This window comes from Dendrobates tinctorius, unplaced genomic scaffold, assembly GCF_039654945.1.
Source record: "Dendrobates tinctorius isolate UK_male_01 unplaced genomic scaffold, ASM3965494v1 ptg000170l, whole genome shotgun sequence".
Taxonomy (NCBI): Eukaryota; Metazoa; Chordata; class Amphibia; order Anura; family Dendrobatidae; genus Dendrobates; species Dendrobates tinctorius.
The window spans coordinates 5,001,080-5,018,003 of NW_027361837.1; positions in this window are offsets into that span (position 1 = coordinate 5,001,080).

The following is a 16,924-nucleotide window of genomic DNA, read 5'->3' on the forward strand; positions in this document are numbered from 1 at the left end:
CAACCAAGTGGCTGGGGTTTTTGACAATTCTCCCAACTTAGTGTCAAGGGATTTCAAAAGGCTATCTATGTTTACCTCACTTGTGTGTGTGAGGTCGCTTGTGAGCCAAATTCCTAGATATGGGATTTTAGTGCAGTCCCAAGTAAAAGGGTACTTATCTTGTAATTGCTGTTTTATAGGGGCTGAAATAAATAGTGACAAAACGTTAGTCTTTTTTACATTGAGTTTATAATATGATATTGAACCAAACAACTCTATGATGTCCCAAGTCGCCTTCAACGACTCAACAGGATCTGTCAGTGTGAGTATGATATCGTCTGCATATAAATTTATTTTATGCTCTACATCTCCCAACCGTACTCCCCTCACCTCACTCGAGTCCCTTATCCTTTGAGCCAGTGGTTCCAGACTCAGGATAAAAATAATTGGGGACAGAGGGCATCCCTGTCTTGTTCCGTTTGTTATGTCAAATTTCCCTGACATCGTGCTATTGACCAGCACAGAGGCAGACGGTTGGGAGTACAGAGCCTGAACACTTTTCAACATCTCCTCACCAAAACCCATCTTCTTTAATACTGCGAATGCATATGTCCAATTGATGCGGTCAAAAGCTTTCTCCGCATCAAGGGCCACAAACAGACTGGGAATTTTTTTCTTGTTACAAAAGTGTATATGGTGCAAGACACTTCTTGAACTGTCAGAAGTCTGTCTAAATTTTACAAAACCCACTTGATCGGGATGTATGAGATATTGGATAACATCCTGCACCCTTTCTGCCAGTATTTTTGCATAGACCTTGATGTCTGCATTCAGGAGGGATATGGGTCTATAGTTTTCTATCTTGGTGGGATCTTTGTCCGGTTTGGGGATTACCACTATGGTGGCTCTCAGCATATCTGCACTACATGTTCCTTTTGATTTTATAAAATTTAGGGTGTTTGTTAAATAGGGGACCAGATTTTCCTGAAATGTTTTATAATATTCCACAGGGAATCCGTCTGGACCAGGAGCCTTATTACATTTGAGATTTTTTATTGCCAGAGAGACCTCTCCCTCAGAGAAGGGTGCATCAAGCATTTCCCTTTGCTCAGAAGACAGAGATCTCAACTCTACTCCTCCCAGGAAATTATCTATCATCTCCTCTGTAGGAGGGGGATAAGTCCCATTTTTCCCTATATTGTAAAGGTTTGAGTAGTATTTTTCAAAAGCCAAAGCTATGTCCCTTGGCTTTTCTATATTCACTGAGTTCTGGGAAAGTTTTTTAATTAAATGCTTTTTATTTATGGGTTTGAATCTATTTGCCATAGTTTTTGAGTTTTTGTTGTTATTTATGTAGAACCCTGCCCTGTTAAACAGAGTCTTTTTTTCATAAATATTTATGAGAAGATTTCTAAATTCCAATCTAAGGGAGTATAACTCCTTGTATTTAGTAAAAGATTTTTCCACTTTGGCCTGGTCTTCAAGTTTTTTGATTTGTTCTAGTAACAGCCTCTGTTTGCTCTCTCTTTCCCTCTTTTGTCTTGAGGCCATCTGAATTAAGTGGCCTCTAATGACACATTTATGTGCTAACCATAAGGTTTCAGGGGAGATTTCCTGGGAGTCATTTTCTTTAAAATAATTCATTATAGTGTTTTTTATTGTTGCTATATTATCTGGGGAGTCTACTACAAATTTGCTATATCTCCAATTGTAGTGTCTTTGAGTCGAAGAGGAAACCTGTAATGTTAATAGAATTGGAGCATGGTCCGACCATGTGATGGGGCCAGTTTGGAAATCTATATACGAATCTAGTAAGGAAAAACTGGTAAATATATGATCTATTTTGGTATAAGATCTGTTGTGTGGGCAGAATCTGGTGTATTCTCTAGAATTAGGGTTCAATATTTTACAACTGTCGTGCAGGTTAGCATTGCTCAGCCACTTCCCCAAATTCACACTTCTGTAGTATGGAGCAGAGGATGAGCAATCAGTGCTTGGGTCAACAATACAATTAAAGTCTCCCCCCCATATGATTTGTCCCTTGCTAAATTTGGATAATTTTCTTTTGACTTTATTGAGAAAGCTAATTTGTCTCACATTAGGGGCGTATACATTAACCACAGTGTATTCCATTCCCTCCAAGGTAAAATTGATGATTAAATATCTGCCTTTATTGTCTTTATAAACATCTGAAATAACCACTGGTAGGTCTCTGTGGAAGGCAATGGCCACCCCAGCTTTTTTCCCTCCCTCGTTGTTGGAGAAGAAAATCTGAGGATAATCTTTGTTTTTAAATCTGTTATTATCAGTTTCCAGGAGGTGGGTTTCCTGTATCATAGCAACATTTGCTTTCAATCTTTTGATCTCCTTCCACAGAGCATACCTTTTAAAGGGACTATTAAGCCCATTTACATTAAATGATAGGATTTTCAACTCCATAATATATCAAAAAGAAAGAAATGTGTTAAATAACTCAATAAGATAGAATAGTCCATCTGGACATATATCCAAGAAGAGTGGTATTTCTCTAGAAATTTGTTGTCAGTGCCTGGTGTGCCTGTGAATAGAAACATGTTATAACCTGGAATAACCTAGAACAAAACAAACTTGTTAACAAGGAAGGTGAATTTCTCAAAAGAAATGATACCAAGAGAAATCTCTCGGTTAGTGTTTGGGGATGAAAGTTCAGGCCAAGAGCCAGGGTCAACACCTACCAAGTCCATTATCTTTTCTTTTGTGTGGTCCAGGACTGTGACAAACATCTTGGCTGTCGTGAAGAGTTGCTCCTCTCTTGATTGTAGAATAAAGATGAGTTCTTCATTGGAGGAATACCAAGGTCCTGAAAGAATCTATCACAGTTATCAATGTTAGATAAGGCAAAAGTAGTGTTTTCCTTCATGACCAATATTTTTGTAGGAAAGCCCCATCTGTATAGCACCCTGTGCTCCCGTAGGTGTGCAGTGATAGGGAAAAAGTCTCTCCTTTTTTGCAACGTGGCTTTTGAAAAGTCTGCAAAGATCTTAATACCCTCATATGGTCTTGGTAAGATGGGTGACTGCTTGCTCTTCCTCAAAATGTCCTCCTTTGTCAGAAAATAGTGAAAGAATGCAATAACATCCCGCGGAGCTCTTTCAGGGGCATATTTGGACTTAGGTAGTCTGTGTATGCGTTCTATTAAGAGGTCTCCTTTGGAAGCACCTGGGAGCATAGCATGGAGCATTTTTTGCACATATGAATCAAGATCTCTGTCCTTGACATTCTCAGGTATTCCTCTGAATTTAAGGTTGTTTCTCCTACTCCTGTCCTCTTGTTCTATCAGTCTTGACTTTAGGAAGGTAACTTCTTTCTCTAAGGCATAATGTTCGTCTATCAAATTGTTGTGAGACTGGACTATCTCCTCCATTTTCGACTCCAAGTGATTCACCCTCTGACCCAGACTGTCTATATTGTTTTGGAGGTTTGTATTATATCCCTCTAGTTGTTTTTGGAATGTCTTTGCAAGAAGGCACACCATATTTTTTATGAACATTTCTGAAGCTGCTTTGTTGGTAGCCTCTACCTCAGTCAAAACATGTAAAAAGTTTTCAGGCATGGGGTTATCTGGAGTGCAGAAGTCCTCCATCTGCGTCTCACTTTGCAGCTCAGCCGAGCTACTGCTTAATCTGCAGCTATTTTGTGAGGCAGGGGACAGTTCCCTCTGTGGTGGCGTTAGAGGGGTGTCTGAAATTGTGGAGATATCTGGACAAGATGAGGAGGCCCTTATTGTATTTGTGGCCTCCATAGCGGCTGTGAGCGTTGCTGCTGTGCAAGATTTCACAGGCTGCGCAAGATTTTTGCTTAAGGTACGCAATTTGCGTACTTGCTGCGCAATCCCGTCTGTTTCCCAGTTAATCTCGCGATATTTTGCCTCCTTCTTCTCAGCGCTACTTTTAACACTGAATTTAGCGCTTTCTTTAATATATGGAGCGGCGGTTTTTGCAGGGATGGGGGCAGACTTACCCCCTGACTTGAATACTGCGTGTTTCAGTCTCTGTGGCGTTCTCTCCCGCTGTGCGCCGCTCAGGCTGGGGCTGCAGGCTGTGGCTGCTGTGTGGCGGGCGCCATCTTGGCTCCTCAGCATGAGGGGAGAGCGCTCCAGATTTTTTGATTTTCCTGCTTTTCTATTAAGCGGATCCATTATGTGGGGGCACCGCTGGTGCCTATGGAGGTTCCCACAAGTTTTCAGCCAGTCCTGGCTTGTAAGTCGCTTGTTAATAGCGCTTGGTAGGCTGCCCTGTGGAGGAGCTCAGAGCTCAGGCTTCCATTCAGCTCAGACGCTGGCCACGCCCCCCAAAAACCAGCGGTTTCAATGAACACACATTTCTTGGTAGAATCATGCAGGACTGAAATTTTTGATGTTTTTCTACTCCTCTCATGAGCCCAAACAAGTCTCTAAAAGCATGAGTTTGCAACTACTTTACTTTTGGAGAAAATTCAAAACATTCATTATTCAATAGAGCCCAATAGCAAAAACCAGCGTTTTGAATGAAGAATCACATTTCTTGGTAGAATCATGCAGGATTGAAATTTTTGATGGTTTTTTACTCCTCTCAACAGCCCAAACAAGTTTCTAAAAGGATGAGTTTGCAACTACTTTACTTTTGGAGAAAATTCAAAACATTCATTATTCAATAGGGCCCAAACTATCAAAAACCAGCGGTTTCAATTAACACACATTTCTTGGTAGAATCATGCAGGACTGAAATTTTTGATGTTTTTCTACTCCTCTCATGAGCCCAAACAAGTCTCTAAAAGCATGAGTTTGCAACTACTTTACTTTTGGAGAAAATTCAAAACATTCATTATTCAATAGAGCCCAATAGCAAAAACCAGCGTTTTGAATGAAGAATCACATTTCTTGGTAGAATCATGCAGGATTGAAATTTTTGATGGTTTTTTACTCCTCTCAACAGCCCAAACAAGTTTCTAAAAGGATGAGTTTGCAACTACTTTACTTTTGGAGAAAATTCAAAACATTCATTATTCAATAGGGCCCAAACTATCAAAAACCAGCCGTTTCAATGAACACACATGTCTTGGTAGAATCATGCAGGACTGAAATTTTTGATGTTTTTCTACTCATCTCATGAGCCCAAACAAGTCTCTAAAAGCATGAGTTTGCAACTACTTTACTTTTGGAGAAAATTCAAAACATTCATTATTCAATAGAGCCCAATAGCAAAAACCAGCGTTTTGAATGAAGAATCACATTTCTTGGTAGAATCATGCAGGATTGAAATTTTTGATGGTTTTTTACTCCTCTCAACAGCCCAAACAAGTTTCTAAAAGGATGAGTTTGCAACTACTTTACTTTTGGAGAAAATTCAAAACATTCATTATTCAATAGGGCCCAAACTATCAAAAACCAGCGGTTTCAATGAACACACATTTCTTGGTAGAATCATGCAGGACTGAAATTTTTGATGTTTTTCTACTCCTCTCATGAGCCCAAACAAGTCTCTAAAAGCATAAGTTTGCAACTACTTTACTTTTGGAGAAAATCCAAAACATTCATTATTCAATAGAGCCCAATAGCAAAAACCAGCGTTTTGAATGAAGAATCACATTTCTTGGTAGAATCATGCAGGATTGAAATTTTTGATGGTTTTTTACTCCTCTCAACAGCCCAAACAAGTTTCTAAAAGGATGAGTTTGCAACTACTTTACTTTTGGAGAAAATTCAAAACATTCATTATTCAATAGGGCCCAAACTATCAAAAACCAGCGGTTTGAATGAACACATTTCTTGGTAGAATCATGCAAGACTGAAATTTTTGATGTTTTTCTACTCCTCTCATGAGCCCAAACATGTCTCTAAAAGCATGAGTTTGCAACTACTTTACTTTTGGAGAAAATTCAAAACATTCACTATTCAATAGAGCCCAATAGCAAAAATCAGGTTTTGAATGAAGAATCACATTTCTTGGTAAAATCATGCAGGATTGAAATTTTTGATGGTTTTTTACTCCTCTTAACAGCCCAAACAAGTTTCTAAAAGGATGAGTTTGCAACTACTTTACTTTTGGAGAAATTTCAAAACATTCATTATTCAATAGGGCCCAAACTATCAAAAACCAGCGGTTTCAATGAACACACATTTCTTGGTAGAATCATGCAGGACTGAAATTTTTGATGTTTTTCTACTCCTCTCATGAGCCTAAACAAGTCTCTAAAAGCATGAGTTTGCAACTACTTTACTTTTGGAGAAAATTCAAAACATTCATTATTCAATAGTGCCCAAACTATCAAAAACCAGCGGTTTGAATGAACACACATTTCTTGGTAGAATCATGCAGGACTGAAATTTTTGATGTTTTTCTACTCCTCTCATGAGCCCAAACAAGTCTCTAAAAGCATGAGTTTGCAACTACTTTACTTTTGGAGAAAATTCAAAACATTCATTATTCAATAGAGCCCAATAGCAAAAACCAGCGTTTTGAATGAAGAATCACATTTCTTGGTAGAATCATGCAGGATTGAAATTTTTGATGGTTTTTTACTCCTCTCAACAGCCCAAACAAGTTTCTAAAAGGATGAGTTTGCAACTACTTTACTTTTGGAGAAAATTCAAAACATTCATTATTCAATAGGGCCCAAACTATCAAAAACCAGCCGTTTCAATGAACACACATGTCTTGGTAGAATCATGCAGGACTGAAATTTTTGATGTTTTTCTACTCATCTCATGAGCCCAAACAAGTCTCTAAAAGCATGAGTTTGCAACTACTTTACTTTTGGAGAAAATTCAAAACATTCATTATTCAATAGAGCCCAATAGCAAAAACCAGCGTTTTGAATGAAGAATCACATTTCTTGGTAGAATCATGCAGGATTGAAATTTTTGATGGTTTTTTACTCCTCTCAACAGCCCAAACAAGTTTCTAAAAGGATGAGTTTGCAACTACTTTACTTTTGGAGAAAATTCAAAACATTCATTATTCAATAGGGCCCAAACTATCAAAAACCAGCGGTTTCAATGAACACACATTTCTTGGTAGAATCATGCAGGACTGAAATTTTTGATGTTTTTCTACTCCTCTCATGAGCCCAAACAAGTCTCTAAAAGCATAAGTTTGCAACTACTTTACTTTTGGAGAAAATTCAAAACATTCATTATTCAATAGAGCCCAATAGCAAAAACCAGCGTTTTGAATGAAGAATCACATTTCTTGGTAGAATCATGCAGGATTGAAATTTTTGATGGTTTTTTACTCCTCTCAACAGCCCAAACAAGTTTCTAAAAGGATGAGTTTGCAACTACTTTACTTTTGGAGAAAATTCAAAACATTCATTATTCAATAGGGCCCAAACTATCAAAAACCAGCCGTTTCAATGAACACACATGTCTTGGTAGAATCATGCAGGACTGAAATTTTTGATGTTTTTCTACTCATCTCATGAGCCCAAACAAGTCTCTAAAAGCATGAGTTTGCAACTACTTTACTTTTGGAGAAAATTCAAAACATTCATTATTCAATAGAGCCCAATAGCAAAAACCAGCGTTTTGAATGAAGAATCACATTTCTTGGTAGAATCATGCAGGATTGAAATTTTTGATGGTTTTTTACTCCTCTCAACAGCCCAAACAAGTTTCTAAAAGGATGAGTTTGCAACTACTTTACTTTTGGAGAAAATTCAAAACATTCATTATTCAATAGGGCCCAAACTATCAAAAACCAGCGGTTTCAATGAACACACATTTCTTGGTAGAATCATGCAGGACTGAAATTTTTGATGTTTTTCTACTCCTCTCATGAGCCCAAACAAGTCTCTAAAAGCATAAGTTTGCAACTACTTTACTTTTGGAGAAAATTCAAAACATTCATTATTCAATAGAGCCCAATAGCAAAAACCAGCGTTTTGAATGAAGAATCACATTTCTTGGTAGAATCATGCAGGATTGAAATTTTTGATGGTTTTTTACTCCTCTCAACAGCCCAAACAAGTTTCTAAAAGGATGAGTCTGCAACTACTTTACTTTTGGAGAAAATTCAAAACATTCATTATTCAATAGGGCCCAAACTATCAAAAACCAGCGGTTTGAATGAACACATTTCTTGGTAGAATCATGCAAGACTGAAATTTTTGATGTTTTTCTACTCCTCTCATGAGCCCAAACATGTCTCTAAAAGCATGAGTTTGCAACTACTTTACTTTTGGAGAAAATTCAAAACATTCACTATTCAATAGAGCCCAATAGCAAAAATCAGGTTTTGAATGAAGAATCACATTTCTTGGTAAAATCATGCAGGATTGAAATTTTTGATGGTTTTTTACTCCTCTTAACAGCCCAAACAAGTTTCTAAAAGGATGAGTTTGCAACTACTTTACTTTTGGAGAAAATTCAAAACATTCATTATTCAATAGGGCCCAAACTATCAAAAACCAGCGGTTTCAATGAACACACATTTCTTGGTAGAATCATGCAGGACTGAAATTTTTGATGTTTTTCTACTCCTCTCATGAGCCTAAACAAGTCTCTAAAAGCATGAGTTTGCAACTACTTTACTTTTGGAGAAAATTCAAAACATTCATTATTCAATAGTGCCCAAACTATCAAAAACCAGCGGTTTGAATGAACACACATTTCTTGGTAGAATCATGCAGGACTGAAATTTTTGATGTTTTTCTACTCCTCTCATGAGCCCAAACAAGTCTCTAAAAGCATGAGTTTGCAACTACTTTACTTTTGGAGAAAATTCAAAACATTCATTATTCAATAGAGCCCAATAGCAAAAACCAGCGTTTTGAATGAAGAATCACATTTCTTGGTAGAATCATGCAGGATTGAAATTTTTGATGGTTTTTTACTCCTCTCAACAGCCCAAACAAGTTTCTAAAAGGATGAGTTTGCAACTACTTTACTTTTGGAGAAAATTCAAAACATTCATTATTCAATAGGGCCCAAACTATCAAAAACCAGCCGTTTCAATGAACACACATGTCTTGGTAGAGTCATGCAGGACTGAAATTTTTGATGTTTTTCTACTCATCTCATGAGCCCAAACAAGTCTCTAAAAGCATGAGTTTGCAACTACTTTACTTTTGGAGAAAATTCAAAACATTCATTATTCAATAGAGCCCAATAGCAAAAACCAGCGTTTTGAATGAAGAATCACATTTCTTGGTAGAATCATGCAGGATTGAAATTTTTGATGGTTTTTTACTCCTCTCAACAGCCCAAACAAGTTTCTAAAAGGATGAGTTTGCAACTACTTTACTTTTGGAGAAAATTCAAAACATTCATTATTCAATAGGGCCCAAACTATCAAAAACCAGCGGTTTCAATGAACACACATTTCTTGGTAGAATCATGCAGGACTGAAATTTTTGATGTTTTTCTACTCATCTCATGAGCCCAAACAAGTCTCTAAAAGCATGAGTTTGCAACTACTTTACTTTTGGAGAAAATTCAAAACATTCATTATTCAATAGAGCCCAATAGCAAAAACCAGCGTTTTGAATGAAGAATCACATTTCTTGGTAGAATCATGCAGGATTGAAATTTGTGATGGTTTTTTACTCCTCTCAACAGCCCAAACAAAGTTTCTAAAAGGATGAGTTTGCAACTACTTTACTTTTGGAGAAAATTCAAAACATTCATTATTCAATAGGGCCCAAACTATCAAAAACCAGCGGTTTCAATGAACACACATTTCTTGGTAGAATCATGCAGGACTGAAATTTTTGATGTTTTTCTACTCCTCTCATGAGCCCAAACAAGTCTCTAAAAGCATGAGTTTGCAACTACTTTACTTTTGGAGAAAATTCAAAACATTCATTATTCAATAGGGCCCAAACTATCAAAAACCAGCGGTTTGAATGAACACACATTTCTTGGTAGAATCATGCAGGACTGAAATTTTTGATGTTTTTCTACTCCTCTCTTGAGCCCAAACAAGTCTCTAAAAGCATGAGTTTGCAACTACTTTACTTTTGGAGAAAATTCAAAACATTCATTATTCAATAGAGCCCAATAGCAAAAACCAGCGTTTTGAATGAAGAATCACATTTCTTGGTAGAATCATGCAGGATTGAAATTTTTCATGGTTTTTTACTTTTCTCAACTGCCCAAACAAGTTTCTAAAAGGATGAGTTTGCAACTACTTTACTTTTGGAGAAAATTCAAAACATTCATTATTCAATAGGGCCCAAACTATCAAAAACCAGCCGTTTCAATGAACACACATGTCTTGGTAGAATCATGCAGGACTGAAATTTTTGATGTTTTTCTACTCATCTCATGAGCCCAAACAAGTCTCTAAAAGCATGAGTTTGCAACTACTTTACTTTTGGAGAAAATTCAAAACATTCATTATTCAATAGAGCCCAATAGCAAAAACCAGCGTTTTGAATGAAGAATCACATTTCTTGGTAGAATCATGCAGGATTGAAATTTTTGATGGTTTTTTACTCCTCTCAACAGCCCAAACAAGTTTCTAAAAGGATGAGTTTGCAACTACTTTACTTTTGGAGAAAATTCAAAACATTCATTATTCAATAGGGCCCAAACTATCAAAAACCAGCGGTTTCAATGAACACACATTTCTTGGTAGAATCATGCAGGACTGAAATTTTTGATGTTTTTCTACTCCTCTCATGAACCCAAACAAGTCTCTAAAAACATAAGTTTGCAACTACTTTACTTTTGGAGAAAATTCAAAACATTCATTATTCAATAGAGCCCAATAGCAAAAACCAGCGTTTTGAATGAAGAATCACATTTCTTGGTAGAATCATGCAGGATTGAAATTTTTGATGGTTTTTTACTCCTCTCAACTGCCCAAACAAGTTTCTAAAAGGATGAGTTTGCAACAACTTTACTTTTGGAGAAAATTCAAAACATTCATTATTCAATAGGGCCCAAACTATCAAAAACCAGCGGTTTGAATGAACACATTTCTTGGTAGAATCATGCAAGACTGAAATTTTTGATGTTTTTCTACTCCTCTCATGAGCCCAAACATGTCTCTAAAAGCATGAGTTTGCAACTACTTTACTTTTGGAGAAAATTCAAAACATTCACTATTCAATAGAGCCCAATAGCAAAAATCAGGTTTTGAATGAAGAATCACATTTCTTGGTAAAATCATGCAGGATTGAAATTTTTGATGGTTTTTTACTCCTCTTAACAGCCCAAACAAGTTTCTAAAAGGATGAGTTTGCAACTACTTTACTTTTGGAGAAAATTCAAAACATTCATTATTCAATAGGGCCCAAACTATCAAAAACCAGCGGTTTCAATGAACACACATTTCTTGGTAGAATCATGCAGGACTGAAATTTTTGATGTTTTTCTACTCCTCTCATGAGCCTAAACAAGTCTCTAAAAGCATGAGTTTGCAACTACTTTACTTTTGGAGAAAATTCAAAACATTCATTATTCAATAGTGCCCAAACTATCAAAAACCAGCGGTTTGAATGAACACACATTTCTTGGTAGAATCATGCAGGACTGAAATTTTTGATGTTTTTCTACTCCTCTCATGAGCCCAAACAAGTCTCTAAAAGCATGAGTTTGCAACTACTTTACTTTTGGAGAAAATTCAAAACATTCATTATTCAATAGAGCCCAATAGCAAAAACCAGCGTTTTGAATGAAGAATCACATTTCTTGGTAGAATCATGCAGGATTGAAATTTTTGATGGTTTTTTACTCCTCTCAACAGCCCAAACAAGTTTCTAAAAGGATGAGTTTGCAACTACTTTACTTTTGGAGAAAATTCAAAACATTCATTATTCAATAGGGCCCAAACTATCAAAAACCAGCCGTTTCAATGAACACACATGTCTTGGTAGAATCATGCAGGACTGAAATTTTTGATGTTTTTCTACTCATCTCATGAGCCCAAACAAGTCTCTAAAAGCATGAGTTTGCAACTACTTTACTTTTGGAGAAAATTCAAAACATTCATTATTCAATAGAGCCCAATAGCAAAAACCAGCGTTTTGAATGAAGAATCACATTTCTTGGTAGAATCATGCAGGATTGAAATTTTTGATGGTTTTTTACTCCTCTCAACAGCCCAAACAAGTTTCTAAAAGGATGAGTTTGCAACTACTTTACTTTTGGAGAAAATTCAAAACATTCATTATTCAATAGGGCCCAAACTATCAAAAACCAGCGGTTTCAATGAACACACATTTCTTGGTAGAATCATGCAGGACTGAAATTTTTGATGTTTTTCTACTCCTCTCATGAGCCCAAACAAGTCTCTAAAAGCATGAGTTTGCAACTACTTTACTTTTGGAGAAAATTCAAAACATTCATTATTCAATAGAGCCCAATAGCAAAAACCAGCGTTTTGAATGAAGAATCACATTTCTTGGTAGAATCATGCAGGATTGAAATTTTTGATGTTTTTTTACTCCTCTCAACAGCCCAAACAAGTTTCTAAAAGGATGAGTTTGCAACTACTTTACTTTTGGAGAAAATTCAAAACATTCATTATTCAATAGAGCCCAATAGCAAAAACCAGCGTTTTGAATGAAGAATCACATTTCTTGGTAGAATCATGCAGGATTGAAATTTTTGATGGTTTTTTACTCCTCTCAACAGCCCAAACAAGTTTCTAAAAGGATGAGTTTGCAACTACTTTACTTTTGGAGAAAATTCAAAACATTCATTATTCAATAGGGCCCAAACTATCAAAAACCAGCGGTTTCAATGAACACACATTTCTTGGTAGAATCATGCAGGACTGAAATTTTTGATGTTTTTCTACTCCTCTCATGAGCCCAAACAAGTCTCTAAAAGCATGAGTTTGCAACTACTTTACTTTTGGAGAAAATTCAAAACATTCATTATTCAATAGAGCCCAATAGCAAAAACCAGCGTTTTGAATGAAGAATCACATTTCTTGGTAGAATCATGCAGGATTGAAATTTTTGATGTTTTTTTACTCCTCTCAACAGCCCAAACAAGTTTCTAAAAGGATGAGTTTGCAACTACTTTACTTTTGGAGAAAATTCAAAACATTCATTATTCAATAGGGCCCAAACTATCATAAACCAGCGGTTTCAATGAACACACATTTCTTGGTAGAATCATGCAGGACTGAAATTTTTGATGTTTTTCTACTCCTCTCATGAGCCCAAACAAGTCTCTAAAAGCATGAGTTTGCAACTACTTTACTTTTGGAGAAAATTCAAAACATTCATTATTCAATAGGGCCCAAACTATCAAAAACCAGCGGTTTGAATGAACACACATTTCTTGGTAGAATCATGCAGGACTGAAATTTTTGATGTTTTTCTACTCCTCTCATGAGCCCAAACAAGTCTCTAAAAGCATGAGTTTGCAACTACTTTACTTTTGGAGAAAATTCAAAACATTCATTATTCAATAGAGCCCAATAGCAAAAACCAGCGTTTTGAATGAAGAATCACATTTCTTGGTAGAATCATGCAGGATTGAAATTTTTGATGGTTTTTTACTCCTCTCAACAGCCCAAACAAGTTTCTAAAAGGATGAGTTTGCAACTACTTTACTTTTGGAGAAAATTCAAAACATTCATTATTCAATAGGGCCCAAACTATCAAAAACCAGCGGTTTCAATGAACACACATTTCTTGGTATAATCATGCAGGACTGAAATTTTTGATGTTTTTCTACTCCTCTCATGAGCCCAAACAAGTCTCTAAAAGCATGAGTTTGCAACTACTTTACTTTTGGAGAAAATTCAAAACATTCATTATTCAATAGAGCCCAATAGCAAAAACCAGCGTTTTGAATGAAGAATCACATTTCTTGGTAGAATCATGCAGGATTGAAATTTTTGATGGTTTTTTACTCCTCTCAACAGCCCAAACAAGTTTCTAAAAGGATGAGTTTGCAACTACTTTACTTTTGGAGAAAATTCAAAACATTCATTATTCAATAGGGCCCAAACTATCAAAAACCAGCGGTTTCAATGAACACACATTTCTTGGTAGAATCATGCAGGACTGAAATTTTTGATGTTTTTCTACTCCTCTCATGAGCCCAAACAAGTCTCTAAAAGCATGAGTTTGCAACTACTTTACTTTTGGAGAAAATTCAAAACATTCATTATTCAATAGAGCCCAATAGCAAAAACCAGCGTTTTGAATGAAGAATCACATTTCTTGGTAGAATCATGCAGGATTGAAATTTTTGATGGTTTTTTACTCCTCTCAACAGCCCAAACAAGTTTCTAAAAGGATGAGTTTGCAACTACTTTACTTTTGGAGAAAATTCAAAACATTCATTATTCAATAGGGCCCAACCTATCAAAAACCAGCGGTTTCAATGAACACACATTTCTTGGTAGAATCATGCAGGACTGAAATTTTTGATGTTTTTCTACTCCTCTCATGAGCCCAAACAAGTCTCTAAAAGCATGAGTTTGCAACTACTTTACTTTTGGAGAAAATTCAAAACATTCATTATTCAATAGGGCCCAAACTATCAAAAACCAGCGGTTTGAATGAACACATTTCTTGGTAGAATCATGCAGGACTGAAATTTTTGATGTTTTTCTACTCATCTCATGAGCCCGAACAAGTCTCTAAAAGCATGAGTTTGCAACTACTTTACTTTTGGAGAAAATTCAAAACATTCATTATTCAATAGAGCCCAATAGCAAAAACCAGCGTTTTGAATGAAGAATCACATTTCTTGGTAGAATCATGCAGGATTGAAATTTTTGATGGTTTTTTACTCCTCTCAACAGCCCAAACAAGTTTCTAAAAGGATGAGTTTGCAACTACTTTACTTTTGGAGAAAATTCAAAACATTCATTATTCAATAGGGCCCAAACTATCAAAAACCAGCCGTTTCAATGAACACACATGTCTTGGTAGAATCATGCAGGACTGAAATTTTTGATGTTTTTCTACTCATCTCATTATCCCAAACAAGTCTCTAAAAGCATGAGTTTGCAACTACTTTACTTTTGGAGAAAATTCAAAACATTCATTATTCAATAGAGCCCAATAGCAAAAACCAGCGTTTTGAATGAAGAATCACATTTCTTGGTAGAATCATGCAGGATTGAAATTTTTGATGGTTTTTTACTCCTCTCAACAGCCCAAACAAGTTTCTAAAAGGATGAGTTTGCAACTACTTTACTTTTGGAGAAAATTCAAAACATTCATTATTCAATAGGGCCCAAACTATCAAAAACCAGCGGTTTCAATGAACACACATTTCTTGGTAGAATCATGCAGGACTGAAATTTTTGATGTTTTTCTACTCCTCTCATGAGCCCAAACAAGTCTCTAAAAGCATAAGTTTGCAACTACTTTACTTTTGGAGAAAATTCAAAACTTTCATTATTCAATAGAGCCCAATAGCAAAAACCAGCGTTTTGAATGAAGAATCACATTTCTTGGTAGAATCATGCAGGATTGAAATTTTTGATGGTTTTTTACTCCTCTCAACAGCCCAAACAAGTTTCTAAAAGGATGAGTTTGCAACAACTTTACTTTTGGAGAAAATTCAAAACATTCATTATTCAATAGGGCCCAAACTATCAAAAACCAGCGGTTTGAATGAACACATTTCTTGGTAGAATCATGCAAGACTGAAATTTTTGATGTTTTTCTACTCCTCTCATGAGCCCAAACATGTCTCTAAAAGCATGAGTTTGCAACTACTTTACTTTTGGAGAAAATTCAAAACATTCACTATTCAATAGAGCCCAATAGCAAAAATCAGGTTTTGAATGAAGAATCACATTTCTTGGTAAAATCATGCAGGATTGAAATTTTTGATGGTTTTTTACTCCTCTTAACAGCCCAAACAAGTTTCTAAAAGGATGAGTTTGCAACTACTTTACTTTTGGAGAAAATTCAAAACATTCATTATTCAATAGGGCCCAAACTATCAAAAACCAGCGGTTTCAATGAACACACATTTCTTGGTAGAATCATGCAGGACTGAAATTTTTGATGTTTTTCTACTCCTCTCATGAGCCTAAACAAGTCTCTAAAAGCATGAGTTTGCAACTACTTTACTTTTGGAGAAAATTCAAAACATTCATTATTCAATAGTGCCCAAACTATCAAAAACCAGCGGTTTGAATGAACACACATTTCTTGGTAGAATCATGCAGGACTGAAATTTTTGATGTTTTTCTACTCCTCTCATGAGCCCAAACAAGTCTCTAAAAGCATGAGTTTGCAACTACTTTACTTTTGGAGAAAATTCAAAACATTCATTATTCAATAGAGCCCAATAGCAAAAACCAGCGTTTTGAATGAAGAATCACATTTCTTGGTAGAATCATGCAGGATTGAAATTTTTGATGGTTTTTTACTCCTCTCAACAGCCCAAACAAGTTTCTAAAAGGATGAGTTTGCAACTACTTTACTTTTGGAGAAAATTCAAAACATTCATTATTCAATAGGGCCCAAACTATCAAAAACCAGCCGTTTCAATGAACACACATGTCTTGGTAGAATCATGCAGGACTGAAATTTTTGATGTTTTTCTACTCATCTCATGAGCCCAAACAAGTCTCTAAAAGCATGAGTTTGCAACTACTTTACTTTTGGAGAAAATTCAAAACATTCATTATTCAATAGAGCCCAATAGCAAAAACCAGCGTTTTGAATGAAGAATCACATTTCTTGGTAGAATCATGCAGGATTGAAATTTTTGATGGTTTTTTACTCCTCTCAACAGCCCAAACAAGTTTCTAAAAGGATGAGTTTGCAACTACTTTACTTTTGGAGAAAATTCAAAACATTCATTATTCAATAGGGCCCAAACTATCAAAAACCAGCGGTTTCAATGAACACACATTTCTTGGTAGAATCATGCAGGACTGAAATTTTTGATGTTTTTCTACTCCTCGCATGAGCCCAAACAAGTCTCTAAAAGCATGAGTTTGCAACTACTTTACTTTTGGAGAAAATTCAAAACATTCATTATTCAATAGAG